We start from the raw sequence: 22,577 nt of genomic DNA, 5'->3' as shown, positions 1-22,577 counted from the left end.
CTTATTTGCTTTCTATACTGCAACATCAATCCCAGGGCTTGCTGAAGCTAAGCAGGTCTGCGTTTGACCAGTGCTTAGATGGGAGGCCCCATGAGAACTCTGTGGATGCTGCCTTGAGTTCCATCATGGAAGACAGATGAAGTGCCCTAAGTAAATGACTAGTAACAAACTTTTCAAATTGCTGCCTTCCATGCCCAGAGCCAGCGTTTCACCTGCTGAACTTGGGTACAGGCAAAAATGAGCAACCCATACAAGGTAAAACATGAGTTACAGCAATCGCAACATCTTAAGAATTAGGAAGGCCAACAATTAGATATAAAGCAGACTCTATACAGTTAAGCCTACCACAGAGAGGCTGGAAAGGAAAAATAGCAGCCACAGAGATCATAAAGCACATCAGTAATAAAACAGATATAAAAAGGGGCAAGAACCTTTTTGGGGCATAGCAGTGCCATATAATAACGATGTCATCCATCTAGGAGACTATTGCAAGCACATCTTTGCAGACCCAAGGGCTCATTTGTTTATTGCACTGTTACTGCTAAGGGTGAAGCAAATTAGCAACACATATTAAAATCAAATGATCCCACTTCTCTGTGTGTGGAAAGTGTGCAGATTTATTAAACTGCTTAGGCTGTATAGTCTACTCAAATAAAGTTAAAAGTCTACTGAATGCTCCCCTGTCCACCAGGAGCATGCATTTCTTTTCATGAGATCTGATTATTTTTAAAGTTGTGTATGTGTATATTGAGTTGACCAACTTATAGTAATACTTGTTGCTACTTAAGCGAAAGATGATTTTACTCCTTTTGATAGGCCTGGATTTGACCAATCCTAACAAGATTACTGAATTTGATTTAAAAAAATTTTTTTTTACATAAAAGCATTAAGTTGCTCAAATATGACCCTATGCTGGATACTTTTCAAGTTCCCAACCTGACTGTTGTTACCAGATAAGGAAGTGCCTTATAACGCTGGTTGTTTCTTGTTCCCACCTGCCAGCTACATGCCTGCTTGTCTTCTGTTGCTCTGCTTACCTGTTCCCTTCCCAGCTTCCCAGCACCTCTGTTCCCCTGCCCATCATCCTGCCTATCTGTATCTTCATTCCAGTTCCCCTTCGGGCAGACTTTCCTTGGTTGCACATGCACCACACATTTAAAGCACATTCCCACCTCCAAAAAATCTTGGGAACTGCAGTTTACCCTTCAAAGAATGACAGTTCCCAGCCTCCTTAAACTACTGTTTCCAGGATTTATTTATTTTTTGAGGGGAAAATGCACTATAAATGTGCTTTGTGCACACAAATGTATGGTGTGCACACAGACCTGGGGGGATGTATTTTCAGTGTACAGTGTGTAAACAGCTCTGTTTGAAATTGATTCTGTCTCTGCATTGACCCTTCTATATGGATCTGCCCAGTACAACTCAGTTATTGCATTCTCTGCTTCTTCTAGCTCCGTGCTAAGCTGACTCACCCCTACGGGTAATTGGGCATGGCAAAATGGCTTTAGCCATAGCGAGGGATGGGGAAAAAATCTGCCCATTTCCATTCCCCAACATTTGCATTTTTTACAATCTTAAATTTAGTTCTTCAAATTTCTACAGCAATGAAAATCCTTCAGCATTTTAGTGAGAATTTATCCTAGTACACATTTCTTTTCAAGCAGTTTCTCATAATGCATTTTTGTATGTTATTTTCGTGATATGGTAGAAAATGCCACAGTTTAACTACACACCATGTGAAGAAGTGCTGCTTTTTATCTGCTCTGATCTCCCACCATTTAGCTTCATCCGATGACTCCTATTTTAGTATTATGAGAGGAGAAAAAATTCTGCTTTCTTCACACCATAATTTTATACACCTTTGTCATGCAGGTCTTCATGAAGGTTGTGCATATAACGTACTCATGCATTCATATATCTTTAAAGAGTATTAGCTTCAAGTATTCAAGTATTCACCTGCTTCAAGTGCCTTGCAGCCCTGCTTCCAACAACCCTTATTGCATCTATTGTTTCTGTTTTAAGTCCCCCAGCATATTATTATTGATAACAAACTGAATGAATGGGTGAATGTTTGAATGGATGCCGGCTCTGCCTAAATTGTTGACAGAAGAAAATGGGACGAAATGTGAAATGTGTTGTGTTACCCGGAATCCCTGAATATTATGATCAGCAAAAGTTAACAAACTGTGGTACTGTTGCTGTTGGTCCCTGTGTTTTCCTCCTGTGAATCCCACATTGCATTGCTGGCCCAGTTATTAAGCTCTTCCATCCCAGCTTGCCCTTTTCCTTCCATAGATGAGAAACTGACAAAAAACTTGAACCCCCTTGTCAAATATTGCCTCGACAGTGAAGGGGCTTCTCCACCTCAAGTTACTCAGTTTCATCTTTGCGCTGAGAACTAAACAAAACCCAATGTTTTGCTTGAACTCAGAAAATTATGTTTTTTGTTTCCTATCAGGTTTCTGTGAGCGGGTTTTCTGTGAGCGTAGGTTGGCCTGGGGGCAATAGTGGGTGAGAGTCTGGGACTTGACAAAAGAGCGTCCAATAGCCTGAAATATTCAGCAGGTGTTTTCCATGAATAAAATGGTCCAAGGAGCGTCTGGTCCAGAGGAGATTTGCCAGCCCTCTGGCCAGGAGAAGGAAGCATTGTGTCTGCGTAAACAGTTTGAGTCAGACAGGGTTGAAGAAAGGGAAAGAGATAGAGAGCTGAGGTTGTGTTCTCTTAGCAAAGGTTTGGGAAAGCATTTCCAGCCAAAGGACCACGTTCTCTTCTGGGCAACATTCGGAAGGCCCCATGCTAGTGGTGGGTGGGGCCAGAAGGAAATGTGGGTGGAGCAACAAATGTAAATGTGACGTTTGTACAGTAGGCTAGTTTCTGCACCCCACCCCAATGCTCCATCCAGGAAAGCATTACAGAACTTCCTGAACACATTCCACTACAGGGATAGCTCAGCTGGTAAAGCAGGAGACTCTTAACCTCAGGGTCATGGGTTCGAGCCCCGCATTGGGCAAAAGATTCCTGCATTGCAAGGAGATGGGCTAGATGACCCTTGGGTCCTTTCCAGCTCTACAATTTTATGGTTCTTTGAAGCACTCAGAGCACAGAGCAGGGCCAGTGAAGGCTGCAGCCCAGGGGAACAGTGTGGGCAGAGTCTGAAGAGCCAGACTGAGAAGGCTGCAGAGCCACATTTGACCAGAGGGTCCCCGCCCCTCTGTTAGATGCTTAGGTTGCCAGCTGTTTTCCTTGGAGATCTGATAGGGGAGCAGCGGCTGTTTGTTAGAATGCTGAAGCTGAGCCTCCAGCTCATGCTCAACCTGCATATTTGTAAACCAGCTGAATATGACAAAATGACAGTCAGCCTCTGTCGACCTCCTTCCAAGGGGAACGGAACCTAGGTAAGCACTGTGCCCTTGCGAGGTCTCCTCACTCGGAGGAAAGATGAAACTGATAAGTTTGCACTGGGAGAAATGCCTTCAGTCTAGAGGTGAAACTGTCATGGTGTTTTAAATCCCTTTTCATTTTCACTTTTACGGTGAAGAGAGATTTTTCAGCACTAGCTATAGAGAGAGGGTTAGGGGTGGTTGTTGCTGTGTTCCCTTGTCAGTTTCCCTTGGTGCTCTTTGCAGGCTTTGGGCACAAAACTCTACAGCGTTGCACATCCAGCACCATCGACCTCCCTCCCCCTTTGGCAGCATATGCAAGAATTTGCACATCCAACTGTTAGGATTTTTCTTGATGGAAATTAAATTAGAACTGGATAGAAAGTGAGTCTTGACTAGCATTTGTGTAATGGTTCTCAAAGCAGTTCACACTAATACGATCAGTGATGAATCCAGAAGCTCATGAATAATATCAAACAATGGACTTGCCACTATAAAAGGTGAGGGTGGCAGCAAAAGAGGGAGGATGCTGGAGTGAGATGTCATTCAGAGTCCTCTCCCCAATCCACCAGATGACTCTGCTGCCACAATTTACGCTAAGCAATGAGATGCTTTCAGTCTCTCTTAGGGCACGCTTCCCTCTTCCCAATGTCCTACAACAGGCACCCCCAACCTTCGGCCCTTCAGATGTTTTGGACTACAATTCCCATCATCCCTGACCACTGGTCCTGTTAGCGAGGGATCATGGGAGTTGTAGGCCAAAACATCTGGAGGACCGCAGGTTGGGCATGCCTGTCCTACAACATAGTGCCATTTGGAATTAAGACAATATCCTCACTCTGATTTGCCTTTGTGATCTCATTATACGGATGAATCTGAATTGCCAAATGTTGATATGATGTCCCTTCATTGTTCTGTGATCCATGATTGGCTGGGTTCAGAAAGAAAGCTGCCTTTTTAACACACACACACACACACACACACACGGTGCCCAAACAGCAGATGAGGCCAGGAAGACGATAGCTTACAAAAAGGTATGTAAGCTTTTTGTGTATGTTTGGGACACTTTCCCATCTCCTTTGAAACTGGGGGGTGGGGATCCTGGTTGAAAGTTTAGTGCAACACAATGAAGATGCAGCAGAGGTTACACTCCCCCTTTAAAAAAGTGGGGGTGGGGTTTCCAGTGTCAGAGAAACTCAGGCCTCACATGCAACATCATTTCCTGAGCAGTTGCCTTAGCTTGCATTTGTGATTCCTCCTCCCCCCGTCCTTTCGTGTGATGTCCAACTTGAATTAACATGAGTGTAGCAGATGTTAAATGACTGTGACCAAGCCACTGATGTGCTATTTTACACTCCTCTTCATGAACTGTGTCTGGCTTTGGTGAGCACTTGATATCCCCCTCCAAGTCAGACCATATGCCCTTGTATTTAGAGAATGTAAATCTGAAATCAACTAGTCAGCCATTGTCTCTGTTGCTCTCTTCAAATGCCGATGAAATCGAATTTATGTGGGAATAAAACCTTGACTACTAAAATGCTGTTGCAGAAGTGTAATTGAGAGGAAAATTTGGCCTGATGTTTCATTTTACTGGGACTAGTGGTGGTGCTTGAGCGGAGCATAAAGTCAGCAGTGAAACTGGATATCCGAAAATGCACAGACATTTGGCTGCTTGAAGGATAATGTATTTTACGCAATCTATGTATTGGAATGTAAATAAATGTCCTCAAGCGTATTTGTGATGCAGGGCTAGACAAATGTTGGACTGCTACTTCCAACATCCTTGCCCGTGGGTCATGCTGGCTGGGACTGGTGGGAACTGTAGTGCAATGACGTCTCAGGGCGCCACATTAGCGATTGCTGTCATAATGTTTTAACAAATAGTTTCATTAATGAGTATTTCTTTTCTACCAAACTAGACAATCTATGAAATGGTAGTTGTATCAAAGTGGGCACATTTTCCATTTTGATAAATTGCTTTGGCAGATTAACATCCAATATGCTTTTAAGTGTGTTGTGGGAGCGGGGGGAGTATTGGTTTGTTTTTGTTCTTATGTTTATTATGTATTTTGTTATTTTTTATACATTTATACATTAATTTTTATGTTGTGATCCACCCTGGGATCTAAAGATGAAGGGTGGTATAACAGCAGCAGCAGCAGCAACAACAACACCACAGTTGTACCTTGGATCCCAAATGCCCTGGAACTCGGACATTTTGCTCCCAAATGCCACAAACCCGGCAATGATTGTTCCGGTTTGCGAATGTTCTTTTGGAACCCAAATGTCCGATTAGTTGCGGAGCTTCATGTAATGGGGGGCGGAGAGTTGGCGGGGCTGGCGCGCATCCTGGGGGTGTGATGCGCCGCCTGCAGAGGCGTGGCACCTGTCCTGGTGGCAGGGCATGCCGCCTGCAGGGGCGTGGTGCCCAGTGTGGGCAGGGGGGCAGCCATGATGACACCCTACCGGGATCGCACTCCCCCCGCACTCCTCTTTCTCCGCCAGTGTAGCCGATGGGGCTTCTGCGGCTTCTGATTCAGAAGCTGCAATTTGGTTTTCAAATGTTTTTGAAGTCGAATGGACTTCTGGAATTGATTCCATTCGACTTCCAAGGTATGACTGTAATAATAATAATAATGCCAATCACAAAATGGTTGTCATGGGGATGTGGCATAATGGACAATGACACCATGGCATAGCTCAAAATGGCTGTCATGCATGTTATGGCATAACATGTTCCCCATCAGCACTCCCCAGTGAAAAAAAGACAACAACATCAACCACCACTGTGTTCTCTCACGGAGAGAAATAGTCTCCTCTGTTCCGAACACAAAGGAGGGTGGGTGGCTGTCTACTCCTGACATCCAGTGAAATTTGAGTATTTTTAAGCGGGCGTGGTCACTGTTTGATAGGCCAGGCCACCGCAAACAGGAACTGACAAGGAAGAAAAAGCTTTCTCTCTTGCATTGCGGATTTTTGAGGGGATATTTAATGAGACTTTCCGTGGGTACTCTACAAAAGTGTCTTAGAAGGTATAATAGTCCATTTAACCTACAAGTAGGAATGAACATATGAGCAGCAGAGAACACTAAATAAAGGAAGATTTGAGACAAAAATGGGTGGAATAATAGAATATGCAGCCGACAAAAGACTATCTAAATTGCCATGGAGAGATGGATTGGGAAGCCCAAGGACAAGAGATAAATGATGAGTATATAAATTGTAAAAATGCTTTTTAAAAAAGAGATGGACTTTCTGTGGGTGCCATGGGAAGTGCTGGTGGGTGCACTGATGCCTGTGGTATCTGCATGTATCATTCTACCTGCCTCTCTAAAATGTTCCTCAACTTATGTTTTACTCTAGGAGGATGTGGCAGGGGTGGTGGGGGGGGGAGAGAGATGGGGAGAAAAAAAGACATCCACTACCTCCTTACTGGGCACATTGTATATCTGAATTGTCTCCTTGGAGTCAGTAGGCCACCTCATTATGGTTACAATAGACAAATTCCTAAGCATGTGATCTGCTTCCATGGCCTTGACTTGTTCGTTTTTTACCTCAGAGACTTGCCACTCATGTTGACTCAGATTTGCTGTGTGTGATGAAGTGATAAAATCAATGGAAGAGAATGCACGTGCCTCTGTAGTGTTCAGAGAGAGAGAGACTATATTATTTATTGTTTATCGCTGTAAGTTAAACCCACTCAACAATTTTCTGCCAAAGTGCATTTAACTGTTTTGGATTTGTTTTGTTTTTTATTATTTTACTTACAGCTGAGGGGCTACTTCCGGGGGACAGTATCCAGACCTGAACAGTGTGGTCCTATTAATGTCTACTTGGAGTAAAGCCCCTTCCGGTTCAGTGAGACGTTCTTCCAGGTAAGTGTTAAAAGGCTGCAGCCGAAATCTGTGAGTTATTGGCAAAAGTAATATTAAGACAATGGGGGAAAGGATTATATCAATATTTCTAGCAATGCAATAAAATAAAACACTGTGCGGCTTGAATAATAAATGCTGTTACAACCACCACCCCTAGAATATTACCAATTCAATGCAACTGCAACATTTAATAAATTAGAGCAGGGACTGAGAACATTTGATCCCCCATACGTTGCTGAACTACAACTCCCATCATCCCTTCCTATGAGTAGAAAAGCAGCTGGGGAAATAGGTAAGCATCCCCACCCCTCTCATTCCTCTCCTGAAAGTGGAAGTGTCTGATTCTGCTTTTCATTTTATTTTAATGGTACATACAACCATGATGTATTACAGCCTTCTGTAACCCAGTGCCCTCCGGATGTTGAAGGAAGGGCAGTAGCTAATGGGACTTATTGTCCAAAAAATATATATAGGGAAGACTGATGTGTTGCATCTAGTTTGGGACAGAGCATGATCTGGGAACTAGAGCTCATCATGGTTAAAGTGAATAGTCTTTCTTTCTTTTTTTAACGTGAGAAGGTATTTAGAATGTTAACAGTTTTAATAAGAGACCCTGCTCCTGGCTTGGATCCTGCAACTCAAGGACTTTAAAAATAACCTCACCCTGAATTTTCTCCTTTGGGGTATGTGTGTGTGTGTATTGTGGAGGTATCCTTAGAATTAAACAGACATCCATCTCCTTGTTTTCCCCACAAGAAAACATTTGCCCTATGAGAAACTGATCTGGATATGCCATAAAATGTTCTTGCACTCATAAATCCCCACATGGCAAAATTGGTTTGCTTTTTTAAACCATTCAATGTATGACTTCTTGGCATAGGTAATAAATCACACACCTGTTTTATTTATTTATTTGGGGAAGTCGGAAGATGCTGCCTTTTAGACTTCTGCGTTTGCCTGTGCACAGGTTTGTTAATATTTTGGTGGAAATGGGATGAGTTTTATCTTTTGTGCTAAAACCTTTAATTTTAAATTTTTCAAGCTGGGTGGTTTTTTTTTGCTTTTGTTTTGTCCAGTGGAGTCTAGTTATGCTTGCCATAAGGGCAATGATACCCAACAGGGCAATGGAGACAAGGTCACATCAGCTAAGTCAGTTTGCATTGTATATATGGCCTCTTTGTCACACGTTTCATTCAGTAATTTCATACTGAGTATACGCCCTATGTTGACAAGTACTGGATTGATGTTGCTGTTATTATTATTGCCACACCACCAGTGTATGTGATATCTTACAGAGCTACATAGGGAACACAGAGAGGTCCTTGCAATTGAAAGTGGACAATGTGAAAACAACCAAGCTGTTGCAGTTACTATGCTATAAAGTAGGGCTGAGGAGCTTGTGGTCCTTGAGATATTGCCGGACTACAGCTCCCATCACCCCGGCCACTGACCATTAACAATTGCAGGGACCACTGAGTGGTTTGAATGATCTAGAAATAAAATCCATTCCGAAGTGTTCCAAATGGAATTTTGTACCAAAATGCTGAACATAGCCTTTACAATTATGGGCAATTGTTGAAGGTTGCACTCAAGTACCTGCTACATTATATGCAACACAATTGTAATACAATATATAACTTGTTTTGTACCATCAAGCACAATAGGCAAATGAGAAGCAAAGTAGGAAACCACGCCAGGCCTGTTCTCAGGTTTGAGAGATTCAACCCTTCAGTATTATCCAAAGCTTTTAAAAATGATTTACTTTCTGATGTATTTTGAAATGGAGGGTTTTCTCATTGTCTCCAGCTACAGCACAATCTAATACTCATGTTTACTTACTGAAGAGCATTTCACTTGGGAGGAAAATGCATAACATCAGTGCAGGCTTTGTGGAAATTCACCACTCTGGTATGTGAAAAGTACTTGAGACTAGGGGCTCATTTCAATAGTAGTGGGGATGAAATAACAACACCACACGCACACACCCCATAAGCTCTTCAAACAAATTCAGACTTTTTATTTGGTGTGTCATCTTCGTTTCATAAGCACACTAGTTAAGTGCATTTCCTTTCACGGCTTAATTTTCCTGGCACTTGCAAAGATGATTCTCTTTCTTAGCGACGTTGAAACTTTTCTTTCTGCTTTACTTGCCCCTTTTCAGGATATGACAACAGGAAAACCATGCATAAATTGGAAGGTATGGCAAGGCAGCCACATTAGCTCTTGAGGGTTAGGTAAGTCAGGTCTTAGTTATGGTGCATAGGGTCATCTGGTCTGTTCGTACCTGCCCTGAGGCTTGTCCCAACCATAGTATCAGGGCCAGTCCTACTATTAGAGTGAGGAAGCTACAAGGCGGTGGTACCCTTCAACTCTTCCTCCTGAGCTCCCTGAGCATACCCTTCTGCTGGAGAATAGAGCTGTGGGACATGCACCTTGCCCTCCACCTTTGTAATCTTATCAACCATTTGCAATGAACCTCGACAGTCAGAGGATATGGATTAACAACATGGTTACTTAGCCATACACATTTACCTGCACATGAATGAGAAACAGGAAAAAGCCCCCACATACATTCATGGAACTTTGAACACCAAATAATGATGATTTTATTATTTATACCTCGCCCATCTGGCTGGGTTTCCCCAGCCACTCTGGGTGGCTCCCAACAGAATATTAAAAACACAATAAAACATCAAACATTAAAAACTTCTCCATACAGGGCTGCCTTCAGATTGCAGTCATATAGTTGTTTAATTCCTTGACATCTGGGGGGAGGGCGTTCCACAGCGTGGGCGCCACTGCCGAGAAGGCCCTCAGTGTACCGTTTATTTTATTACACATGAGTAATTCTATCTGATTTTTTGTGTGATGTGTGTGTATCTCAGTTATTCTACAATGTTGCTTGTATGGTGCTGCCCTGGGCTCCTTTGGGAAGAACTGTGGGATATAAATTTAGTAAATGAAATGTAGAAATAATAACTAAATTCTGGTGATTTCCAGAATGCTCATTAGCAACACAATTTCCTCACCCTTATCAAAAAATGACAATGCAAAGCCCGCTGGTAACAACTGGGGACTTACCACCTTCTTTTCCACTGGAGTCTTTTGTGTGTTTGCATATTCCATATTGTTTCAGAATCAATTAAGGGGAATAGTCAATGAGCTGGTAGCTGCATGCTGCGCTCACGCTGAAGAGGTTTGGCAAAATGATTTCGCCTGGGCTCTGACAGGAAATGCATGAGTCATACTTTGAAGCCAATTGCTTTTCAAATTTGCTCTTTGGCTGCACATCAACACACTCGCTTGGGCCCCGTTTCGCAAGATGGACAGCTATAAGCCACGTTGCCTGACAAAAGTGTCTATATAAGCAGTCGTTCTGAAGTGCTGATTCTGTTATTTGATTTGAGGATTAAACATGCAGTTGCAAGCCATCTGTTTCCCTGGGTTGACGTCCTTGAGAGGTTAGATTTCTACAGATAATGCCTCATAAATGCAAGTGGTATTTTGAGAGATCGGAATTAGCCGAGACATATGCCACTGAAATTATCTGCCTTATCCTGGAGAACTGCTTACATTTTGACATCCCTGCCCAAACTGAAAAGAGAAGTTTACTCTCATTGTTGCTGATTTAGAACCCTGCTGCTTTCTGGCCAAATGCCACGAGACTGAGACAGTACATTTTCAGTTAGTACATGAAAAGCTCTGCTAACTATTCAAGCTGTGGCTCTCTTCAGGATCTTCCTTCAAGTGAGGCCTGGGAACAGGAAAAAATCCTTTCAGCTTCTATTATCAGAGCGGCCTCTCACGTTGGGCCAACAGGAACCAGAAGGTAGGTGAGAAGCTATTGCCGTTGAGCACACTTGAAATCAGATGGATTTCTCTCAGTGTAATCCAGGGATTGCCAACCTTGTGCGGTCCGTTTGAAAAGCTGCTATGGCCCCCACTTGCACATCCTGCAAATGAGCACAGATCTATTACCTACAGCATAATGATTATTTCAAGCCTATTTTCATTGAGTAGAGGACACCCTGTGGGTGCCAGGGATGGCTTGTGTGGGCCCATGTATCCTTTAATACGTACATGTTTCATTATACTGGAGATAAATCACTATTTGCTAATAACTAAGACAAAGCTTATTACCAGGGCCGATCAGGGCCACATCAGGGCAGGGAGCCGCTGTGAGTTGTTTCAGGATGGAGCTGTGTGACCACATGCCCTGCTTTGCACCCTCTGAGTTAACCTGCTGCCCTCAGGTGCAATGGAGGACATTTCCTCTCCTCAGTGTTGAAGAAACGCTCAGCTATCAACCCAGCCAGTCTTGGACATGGAATAGAAGAGGCAGCAAAGTGTATTGGGCCAATAGTTACAAAGGTTGCTTAGGGTGGACATAAGCCTGTAGGCAGGGCTCACCTAATATATTTTACTGCCTGAGAAAAAGCTGTACAATGCCTTCCTCGCAGAGGTGGGTGTGGCACCTTCTGTGGGAGAAATCCCCCTTGGGGGTTTAAGTACAAGGCTCACACCAATTTCCCAACCAGTCAGACTTTATCCAGTAATGCACTGCAGGTCAGAGTTCGAAGAGTCTGCGAGAACATTTGCATTAGAACACACACTATATATGCAACATATGTCTCCTGCCATCCTAGCACATAAGCATCTCTCAACCAATCACAGTCCCTGAAAGACAAGTTACTCAACCCATTTTTACGGCACGCATCAGAAGCTTCCTTGTACGTTATGTGGAGTTGTTTTTCACTTTAACATTCAAGCTGCTTAACAGGTTCTTACCAGGTTTGTGGTCGGGCCATGCTGTTGCATATGAGACACTGGTCTTACTGATAAATCCCATGCCACTTCCCTGTGAAGCTTTTGCCACATGCTGAAGATGCACACACATACCTACCCTTTTCTTCTGATTGAAAATTGGTTTTAAATTATTTTAAAATTGTATTTTTATACTGTTGTAACCCACACCTGGGCCCTTATGTTTAATGGTGGGGAAAATAAACAACATAAAAGAGCATTAAAGCTAATAAATAATAATATATTTTTATTATTATTTATACCCCACCCATCTGGCTGGGTTTCCCCAGCCACTCTGGGCAGCTTCCAACAAAATATTAAAATGCAACAATCCATCAAATATTAAAAACTTCCCTAAACAGGGCTGCCTTCAGATGTCTTTTAAAAGTCTGGTAGTTGTTTTTCTCTTTGACATCTGGTGGGAGGGCGTTTCACAGGGTGGGTGCCACTACCGAGAAGGCCCTCTGCCTGGTTCCCTGTAACTTGGCTTCTGGCAATGAGGGAACCGCCAGAAGGCCCTTGGCACTGGATCTTAGTGTCGGGGCAAAACGATGGGGGTGGAGACGCTCCTTCAGCTAACACCTTGAACCTGGGAAACTGCCTTATACTAAGTCAGACAATTGACCTACCTAGCGCCATATTGTCTACACCAGTGTTTCCTTTTTCTGACAGTGGCCCCCATTCAACCTCCTTTCCTTCTTGTGGCCCCACCCCCACCCCGTCCTGACGGTAGAAAGGTAGCTATTAAAATGTTTTGTTTGTAAACAGAACGTGTCTTATTTATACAAAATACAATCACATAAAAGGATAGGATCCTCAAGAAATATTGTTGAAGCAGAAAAACATAGAATCCTAGAGCTGGAATGGTCATCTTTCTAATGCAACCCCTGCAACGTAGGAAACTCAGCTAAAGCTAATTGCCCTCCCCCCATCTCTTGCTTGCTTATCTTCCCTCTAGGTGGCTTCATCAGGCGAGCGTTTGCTCCCCCCCCCCCCAGCTCCTTCTAGTGCCATCCGTCTTCATGGCCTTGTGCCGCTTGGCATGTAGCACAAGCGCTGCTTTAACTGTCACTCACCATGAGCTACTCTCGAAAAGAGGCTTACCAGCTCATAAACTGAAAGCAATCCTATTTACTGCCATTTCTAGATTCATAGATTGCTTGCAGCTTGTTACTGTTCTAGTAACACTTTCCCACCCCCCCCACCCCCACCGTGGGCCAGACATCTCAGGTACTTTCCGTTTTTCCTGACAATAGTTAGGTAGTTCGAACGCCCGCATGCAACCTGCATTGTTTCATCTTGTGTAATGGGATTGAATTTAAGTGTGTGTTTGTGTGTGCATATATATACACACACACATATAGTCCGATTGCCACACAATATATAGTGCATATTCAGGTCCAAAATAATTTTAATGGTCAAAATGGTAGTGTGTTACAGCTAGACTCCCCCCCCCCTTTGGAGGAATGTTAACGGAATTTGCTGGGCTTAAAAAAAAAAATCCAGAAAGGGTTAATTGGCTTCCTTTATATTCCTCTCTCTGGTGACTTTTCTCAGTCAGCATTATTCAGTCCTTCTTCCACTCTGCAGACCGCTGATGGTAGATGTATATTCTGAAAATAAACTTGAATCTATTAAAGTGGCTAACATACAGTGATGTCCCTGTTTTGTAAATTGAGTTCAGGCATAGGCTATCTATCTGTTTGGCAGCCGCAGAGGTGTCTTTTTTTGTTTGAATTTTACTGTTTAAGATTGCTGAGTTGCTTTTGAAGGTGGAGTGGGGTCAGGGTGGTATCAGATTCACACATTACTGTCTTTACTAAATTTATATGAATGGCCTCCTCTGAAGATTGAGGAACTTGAGACTAGCATTTCTGAAGCTTTTCTGACTTTCAGGGATATGATCGGGGTAGTGGCAGCAGGTGACGGGAGCGAGCTGAAGTTTGGGGGCAAAATGAGGAATTCTGTTTTGTTTTAGTTATTCACCTAGATTAATTTACGGCCTATTTTCCCCCAGACTTAACGGACCCGACGCGTGTTACAAAGTACAGATAGACAATGAAATCACAATAAAACCAACGGTGATCCATAAAACCAAATAACACCCACACATTATCAGACCTTCAGCACATTAAAAGATAGTCCCAGCTAAGGGCACATAATTTCATATTTTTATTTTTAAAAAGTTAATTATTTATAAAGCATCTCCAGTTTGAATATGTCAGTGGACTTTGTGTAAGGATGCCCTCAAAGTTGCTTAAAATTCCCACAGTGTGTGTTTAATATAGTGTGCCTGAGGTTCTTATTCCCACTTGGACTATATCAAGCCTATCTGGGTAGCACATTCATCATAGCAATAGCTGCAAACTAATTCTAAAGCATTAAAGCAAAATTGTATGGCATAATAAAGGGGCAGTCCCCCCACCCCCATTTTCTATTAAAGTACTGATGTTACATCAGGGAGAAGAGTCATCATTCTTAAGAGAGAGTTTGCATTTCCCAGGGCTTCATGTTTGCCTGTCAGTCCAATGCAACATGTCTCAAACCATCATAAAACATTGTATGGCACAAGAAGGAGGTAGCACCAAGACTCACGCCCAAGTCTCTTGAAACCCTGGAGCAGAGGCAGTTTTAGGGCAGCGTGACCAGTTTCCCCACACTGGGTGCTGAGTGGAGAGGGCAACTGGTAAGCACTTGCCTGGCTACAGGAAGGAGGTGTGAGGGCTCTGAGAGGGTCTTAGAGTTCTCCCTCCTTCTCTCCAAAAACTGGTTAGTGCTTGCTCAACTTTGGGAAGAAGCAGGGCTTATTTTTCACCCGGAACTCATCAGAACTCCATTCTGGGACCTCTCAGGTGGGCGCCATTGCCATTATAAGAGAACAAGGGTGGTGTTCATGGTGAGTTCCAGCATCTCTTTTTCTGGGGGGGGGGGAGCACTGGGAAGGAGAAGGGAGGGCTCTAGGACCCTGCCAGAGCCTCGCACATCCTTCCCAAAGACCCGCACGGCACAAGGGTTGGCGGCACCAACATTTGGCCCAGCTCAGGGCACCAATAGTAGCAAAGTCCACCCCTACCTGGAGGGCTCTTACCAGACAGGGTAGATGAATACATGACCTCAGAAATATACAGGTCTGATTGATTCATTTTATAAAAGTTTGCCTTCCATTCTCCAACACTGGCATCCAAGTGGGAGCCTTAGGCTGAATGTTATCAAGCACCTGTTCATCTCTGTAACACCCTTCATTCAAGGGTCACAGGGTGGTTTACAATATAATAACACAAAAATACATACCATAGTAATGAACAAAAGCAATTACCCCACCCCCACCCCAGTTTAGATTATTGAAGAAGCCAAAGGCCTGGGAGAAGAGGATGTTTATGCCTGGCACTTAAAGATATGTAATGAAGGCACTAGCTGAACCTCCCTGGAGAGAGCATTCCATAAATGAGGAGCCACTGCAGAAAAGGCCCGTTCTCATGTTGCCACCCTCTGGACCTCACACAGAGGAAGTACATGAAGAAGGGCCTCAGGGTCCAGGTTGGTTCATATGGAGAGCGGCAGCCTCTAAGCTATCGCAGTCCTGAGCCATTTAAGGCTTTATAGGTCAAAAGCAGCACTTAGAATTGGGCCCAGAAACTAATTGGCAGCCAGTGCAGTTGGGACAGGATTGGTGTTTCATGCTCAAACCATCTTGCCCTGGCGAGTGACCTGACTGCTGAATTCTGCACCAGCTGCAGTTTCTAAACTGTCTACAGAAGCAGCCTCACATATAACGTATTGCAGTAATATAACCTTCAATGCACTATTTCAATTAATGTGACTAATAAACACAAATACCACTCATACCCCATTTACCTCAGTAGGACCTGCACCTGAAAATCTCCTGAAAGCTGTGTAATATCTTTTTGCTTGATACTTCACACACACACACACACACACACACACACACACACACACACTTATTTCTAAGTTTTGGAAAAGTATTGGACATGTGCTCAAAGTACAGGAGGACCCACAAGCTCATGTTTGGTCCCATTTTAACCAAAATTTCCTCCCCACCCTGTAGCCTTTAAGCATAGCTTCCAACTTTTTTGATGAGAAAAAGATGTGCATCTTCTGGGACGCACTCCTGGGTGAGTCTTGTAATCCATGCCTCACTCCCCCCCCCCCCCGCCATGTGCTCTTCGTGGGGCAAAAGTGAGGAACATAAGCATGAGAGATTGCAGCACTCAAAATGGCCACCGAAATCTTGTGAGAAAAAACACAATGTCCTGTTTTTTTCTGGGGCACTTGGAAGGTATGCTTTAAGGATAATATCTAGGAGGGCTTTCTCAGAACATAAAGGCCCTGAGATCCCTTATAACTCATGCTCTGGATATAAACTTAACACAAAATGTGACTGCCCTATATGCTGTAGTACATCCATATAGTCATCTGATGGTGGAGCAGATGGGTTAACTTTCCTCAGTTATTCTTCCCTAAATGTGACTCATGGTTTTTAATCTATAGGCTAGAGAAATGCCCTCCCACATACTGAAAAGCCACTCCACTCACCGTGTCCTCTTAAAAAAAATGATGAAAAAAATGAAACGCCAGCCCTACTTTTTGCTCACCCCGGGCAACAAAAATTTGGAGAAGTTGGAATGAAAAACGAATTCAGTGTCTCATTGCTGGAATCTTTCTTGAAGTGAAGTGGAAGCCTTCATTCATCGACCTAATGAATTGAAAATCCTGCTGACCGGTTCCATTTTGGTCAAGGGCCAGGAGCGGTGTGAGTCTGCTCTCCTTTTATGCGTATGCGTATGTCCCATTAATGTTAATGAGAAGGGTGTCTTGCTGTCGCTATGAAAACATTTTTGCCTTTTCCTTTCTTCCCTTGAGCTCTCTGCCGGGCTCTTTTGTCATTGAAAACCTATTCCATCCCCTGTTCATTGTGATGGGGGAATAAAGGGAAGGACAAAGCTTAAGAGCACGAAAGCAATTTTTGGTTGGGTGTGGCTATGTATACGCCATTGCCGCCTTCTGCCCATCACTTCTCTAAACAGAATCACATAGCAACCCAGTTTCCCCCCATCACACAAACACAGACACACACACTTGCTGCACCCCTGCTGCTCCCCACCTGCATTCTCATGGACATTTGCTACCAATTTGTGACACGAGGGCACAGAAAACCAAGCTGCTGTACTCTTGTGAATGGTTCCGAGTGAAAACATTCCTGGCCAGTTCAATGGGATTTATACAGTGCTACCTCGGGTTACATGGGACGCAGGTGGTACTGTGGGTTAAACCACAGAGCCTAGGGCTTGCTGATCAGAAGGTCAGCGGTTTGAATCCCCGCGGCGGGGTGAGCTCCTGTTGCTTGGTCCCTGCTCCTGCCAACCTAGCAGTTCAAAAGCACGAAGTACAAGTAGATAAACAGGTACTGCTCCGGCAAGAAGGTAAATGGCGTTTCCGTGTGCTACTCTGGTTCGCCAGAAGCAGCTTAATCATGCCGGCCACATGACCTGGAAGCTGTACACTGTCTCCCTCGGCCAGTAAAGTCAGAGTCGGCCATGACTGGACCAGGGGTCCCTTTACCTTTACCTAGGGTTACAGACGCTTCAGGTTACAGAGGCTTCAGGTTACAGACTCCGCTAACCCAGAAATAGTACCTCGGGTTAAGAACTTTGCTAAAAGATGAGAACAGAAATTGTGTGGCGGTGGTGTGGCGGCAGCGGGAGGCCCCATTAGCTAAAGTGGTGCTTCAAGTTAAGAACAGTTTCAGCTTAAGAACGGACCTGCAGAATGAATTAAGTTCTTAACCCGAGGTACCATTTTATAAAGCTCTTACTAGTGTTGTAGGTTTTGTACAAAGACTGCATACACACCATATATTTAAAACACTTTATCCCCCCCCCCAATCCTGGGAACTATAGTTTAACCTTTACAGAGCCACATTTCCCAGCAGCCTTAACAAACTGCAGTTCCACATAGGGTATTTACACAGCCAAAGGTTAGCAAACAGCATAGGCTGTGCTCATTGGGCTTACAATCTAACAGAGCCAATATAAAAGCTTCTGGCAGCAGGACGCTCCCTTACACTGAAGCCAGTGTTGGAAACTCTCGGCTCCCATGCGCCTTAGGCATCAAACATTCTGGCTCCCCAACGATTGAAAAATGGAAGTGAGTGTTCTGGTTTTCAAACGTTCTTTTGGAAGCCAAACATCTGACAGGGCTTCCATGGCTTCTGATTGGCTGCAGGAGCTTCCTGCAGCCAATCAGAAGCCGCCCTTTGGTTTCCAAACATTTCAGAAGTCAGGCGGACTTCCGGAATGGATTCCATGAGACTTCCGAGGTACGACTGTATAAGCTAGGCACCAAATGGCTCCTTAAGCCAGGGTTACAGTTGCCAAAATGGAATGCCTTGTGCCAGACAGCTCTAAAGTTGTATTTTTCAATATGACTTTCTGGTTCCTGAAATTCAATCTGGTTGTGCAGATAAAATACAATGGATAGAATTCTACAGGATGTGGTGCTAGTGGGTGAATACAGTCAAGATCTCTAGGCATGCAGCTCCAAATGGTGGAGGCATCAGGTGCTATCCTGGCACCCGGGCATGTACACTTGGTCGCAAGTGGCCGATAGGCTGTTGCAAAATGCACCAATTTCAAATGCTGATTGGAGCCCCTTCCATGCACAAAGGACCCCTGCTCTTTGTGGAAGGGCAACTCACAGTCCAATCCACTGTGTAGTTCTACTCCTCAGCACGCCCTGTTGCTCAGTTTTATCCCCACTGACTGCAGTGTGACAAGAATGACAACTGCCAGCTTTAAATGGTTGCAATGAGGATTTTGAGATGGTACATATGAACAGAAGAAACCTTGAAGTGGTGTATAAAAGTAAAGCATAACCAAACAACGAACGTTCTGAAGCACTTTAGCCATATTAGGGACAAGAATTATTACTGTACAATTACTGTGTGTAACCCAAACCAGACTGGTTGCAAATTTCACACCTTCTCCTTTAAATAGATTAATATGTCTCATAACATTTGAAAATTATGAAAACTGGTAAGGTACATTGCTGGCGTTGGTCCGCCTTGGGAGACAATGGAAGAGGGCACCTTTGGGGGGTGAAGTCAAACTGTTGGAGAGTTACAGCGCCTGTTGCGGTATGTTGTGCCAATGTAATTAAAAAGTTATACAGCTTAATTTCATTTTGACTGCCTAGTCTGCAATCAAAACTTTGCAAATACAGTATATTAAACACACATCTACAGTATGTGCTGTTTATTGGGCACCGCATTGATATAATTGCAAGGCATGTGTCCACACACACCTAGATTTTGAATGGAAGTATGAATATTATTAAGATATGTCCTCTACTTCCTTGCATGCACTTTAATTCCCCCCCTCCTTTAACTGCAAGGAGAAGCCATCATAAAGGAATCCCTGCCTTGCTTTGGGTATAATAGAAGGTGCCTTCATGTTCTAACACCTTGCCAGTTGGAGAACTAAAATAAACCTAAAGGAAGAAAAGCTCCATTTACCACAGAAACCCCTAGTGAGATCGAAACTGTAGTTCATTTCTTCCAATAATAATAAAAAAGACACATCAGTGCCCTTCTTACTGGCAACTTTTTCTCTCTCCCTTTGCCATTGGAAGGCAGAATAAGGGAGGCAAAGCAGTATATTTAATTGTAACCTGCTATCTCTTAGAGTTTTCTACTCTCCTGCTTGCTTTAGCTTAGCGGGACATCCTGCTCTATTTTATCCGACTAACAAGGACCATGAGTAAAGCAGCTAGAGCTAGGGGTTAAATTTCTACCTTAAAAAAAAAAAAGAAGAAACCTCCTTCAATGTATTCCATGAAGGATAGCAATATGGGATGCTACTTGACCTTCTCATTGTTCTATAATTTGATTGGCTGGATGCTGTTTGTGCTCTTTTCCCAGTCTCAGCATCTTGCAGTGCGAAGGAGGGAGAGGCGCTTAGACAATGACCAAGCCCAACGCAGGAGATTTTGCACAGAGCTAGAAAAAGAAGGAAAACCCTCCATATATCTCGAAACAATGAGTTCTTCCTTGATAAAACAAGGCAAGTGTTGATAGCCCTCCACTTATGAATGGGAGGACACTTGGGCGAAATTAAAGAGAAGATCTAGCAGTTCAGCAATGGCTTTCTCTTTCTCTTCCCTTTTCCTTTTATTCTCCTTCCTTTTTTTAACAAAAAACCACCAGGTTTTTATTTTATTTTTTAGAACCTGCACTTCTCTCTCTCCCCCTCCCTCTACTGATCAGCTGAAGCTTAACATCGGTAACCAACTGAGATACTTGTTGTATTGCCTGTAGAAAGCACTCTCCAGTTTGTCAGTTTTAACAATCTCTGCACCATTGTTAGAGTCCTCAGTGTGCTTGCTGCTACTGCTTCTTTTTCATTCTCTTTCTGCTCGCTTTTCATGTTTGGTGTCATTGTCATGAAGGGGGTAGGATGAAGCATATATGAAGATCAAGGTAGGGGGAGCAGGGTATTGTTCTGATGCCTCTGTTCTGAGGACCAGGCAATGAGCAGGAAGAGCTTTTCTTAATCATTATTTTTATATAGTGTGTTATACCTTGAGGAACAGGAGGGTGGGGAAGCATAAGAAGGAACTGAGTAGGGGGAAAGGGGTTTGAGATGGGAGCACATTTAGAATCTGGTTGTGCACACAGAAAGCTGGGTTGTGCTGCTTTGGTTTGTGAACAGGCAATTTTTCGTGCTTACGCAAGTGGACAACTTGGTCTCTTCCGTACATGCTTGCAGGAACCGAAACACAGAGTGGTGATAATAAAGAGTGACGGTACACCTGAAGGCAATTGCCTTTGATAACCTAAGTGTGTGAAACCACTAGGAAATTGACCGGTTTGCACAACCACATTATTTCCAAGCCGTGATTAGTTTTATTATCAGCTTGGAGTGAATGTGGGCATGGAGAAACAAGGGCCTGAGTCTTCCACCATCGGCCAATAAATGCATTTCAGCACAAGAGTGAGACACTTCAGCAAGACTTTGTCAGTTTGCTGTGCTTTGCTCTGGATGCTGTGCTGAGATCTGGAAGCAGGGAGCTTGTGTGTTTTGTTTTGTTTTGTTTCGAAGAAACCTACTGAAGCTCCTATCTATTTACTATTAATTGGAAATCTGTTGCAGGTGATATTGAAAGCACCGGTTTGTTAGGAGAGATTATGTAGGTCACTGGAACTCTCACTGAGAGGCAAGAATGGGCATCTTGAAATCAACTCACAGTAACTGCAGCTAAGCATATGGCCACAAGAAATTGCCTTATGCAGATTCAAACAACTAGTCCATCTAGCTCCATATTGTCAATACTAAGTGGCAGCAGTCCTTAAAGGTTTCCATGCAGGATGGGGTCTTTCTCAGCCCTAAGCGGAGATGCAAGGAATTTAAACCAGGACCTTCTATGCGTACTCTAACCATTGATCCCCAGACCTTTCCCATTGATTCCCCATAGATATTCCATGATGGCAGTAGTGTCTTACTGTGCATTTTCTCTTGAATTTCAGAAAATTCAACAAAATACAGAACACTACCATGTGCATTTATATGCACACTTTAACCCAGTATATGATATTTTGTACACATAACCTGAAGGGAGAACAGCATGACAAAATTCAGAAAAATGCAAATGTTGAAGGATGACTGTGTTTCAGTTAGCCATTTTCTTTGATGGCAGGGCAGGGCAGGAGAGTATGAACTGGATAAGTACGCCTTTAAATGCAAACTGAATTGAATTTATCCCCCATCTCTAATGATGGCACAAGAGGACTTGAGCTCAGGTTATAAAAACCACCATCTTGCTGGCTTCAAGAGTAGCCAATTGTTGCAGTGGAATTCTGCCTCTTCACAGGTAGAAGAATTTGCTCAATCGGGGGGGGGGCTGTGGCTGGACTGATTAGTAGCTGGAGTAACTTCTAGTGTGCACATGCGTAACTAGATGTGCTCAAGGAAGGGACTCTTGAGAGGCAATAGGTAGGAAGGAGAATAACCGAGGCCACTCCATGCTCTCACTTCTCCTCCTTGCTCTTTAGCCATCCTTTGTTCAGCGTAAGGGCCAGCCCTACCATTGGACAATAATGAGTTTGGGGTATCAGGTGGCAGGTTCTGGTGTGTGTGGAGTGGCAGCAGCAGTACTCCACCCCAGTGGCGGAGGAAGGGGGGCGGGTGGTCGGCCCACCCCAAGTGCCATCTTTGGGGGGGGGGTTACAAGAGGGCACCCTGCGGGGGGCTCGCCCCTCTGCCTCCGGGCGTGGTGGTGTGAGCCGCCACCATCGTGCAGCTGTGTGCAGAGGATTCTCCACTTGTGGCTGCACCCTCTGCCACGGTCCATACGGTGCTCCAGTGGTGCCGTCGGCAAACTGCCCAGTGACGCATGCACAGTGGAACTATGGACGATGCTGCACATGCACCCTACGTAGCGGTGCTGCACGTGCCGTACATACGCACATGCGCCGTCGGGCGGTTTGCACCCCCCCCAACA

At 44.0% G+C, this 22,577-nt stretch overlaps 1 long non-coding RNA gene across 5 annotated transcripts in view; it reads right to left on the bottom strand.

Moving 5' to 3' along the window:
• The window catches only part of LOC309376827, a 396,206-nt gene that overhangs the window by 3,285 nt on the left and 370,344 nt on the right, over window positions 1-22,577 (bottom strand). The window contains exons 3-5 of one of the 5 annotated variants that reach the window (XR_014171297.1): window positions 10,341-11,212; window positions 7,153-7,287; window positions 1,737-1,801 (exon numbers count right to left, since the gene is read on the bottom strand). The exons of 1 other annotated variant lie outside the window; for it this stretch is intronic. This is a non-coding gene — a long non-coding RNA (uncharacterized lncRNA). The remainder of the gene's footprint in view (window positions 1-1,736; window positions 1,802-7,152; window positions 7,288-10,340; window positions 11,213-22,577) is intronic. 3 more of the 5 variants (XR_014171298.1, XR_014171300.1, XR_014171299.1) reach the window with 3 other exon arrangements.

This window comes from Podarcis melisellensis (genome assembly GCF_964234715.1).
Source record: "Podarcis melisellensis genome assembly, chromosome: 1".
NCBI lineage: Eukaryota > Metazoa > Chordata > Lepidosauria > Squamata > Lacertidae > Podarcis > Podarcis melisellensis.
Note: the sequence above shows the minus strand (reverse complement) of the source record. Positions and strands in the feature narration are given on the sequence as shown.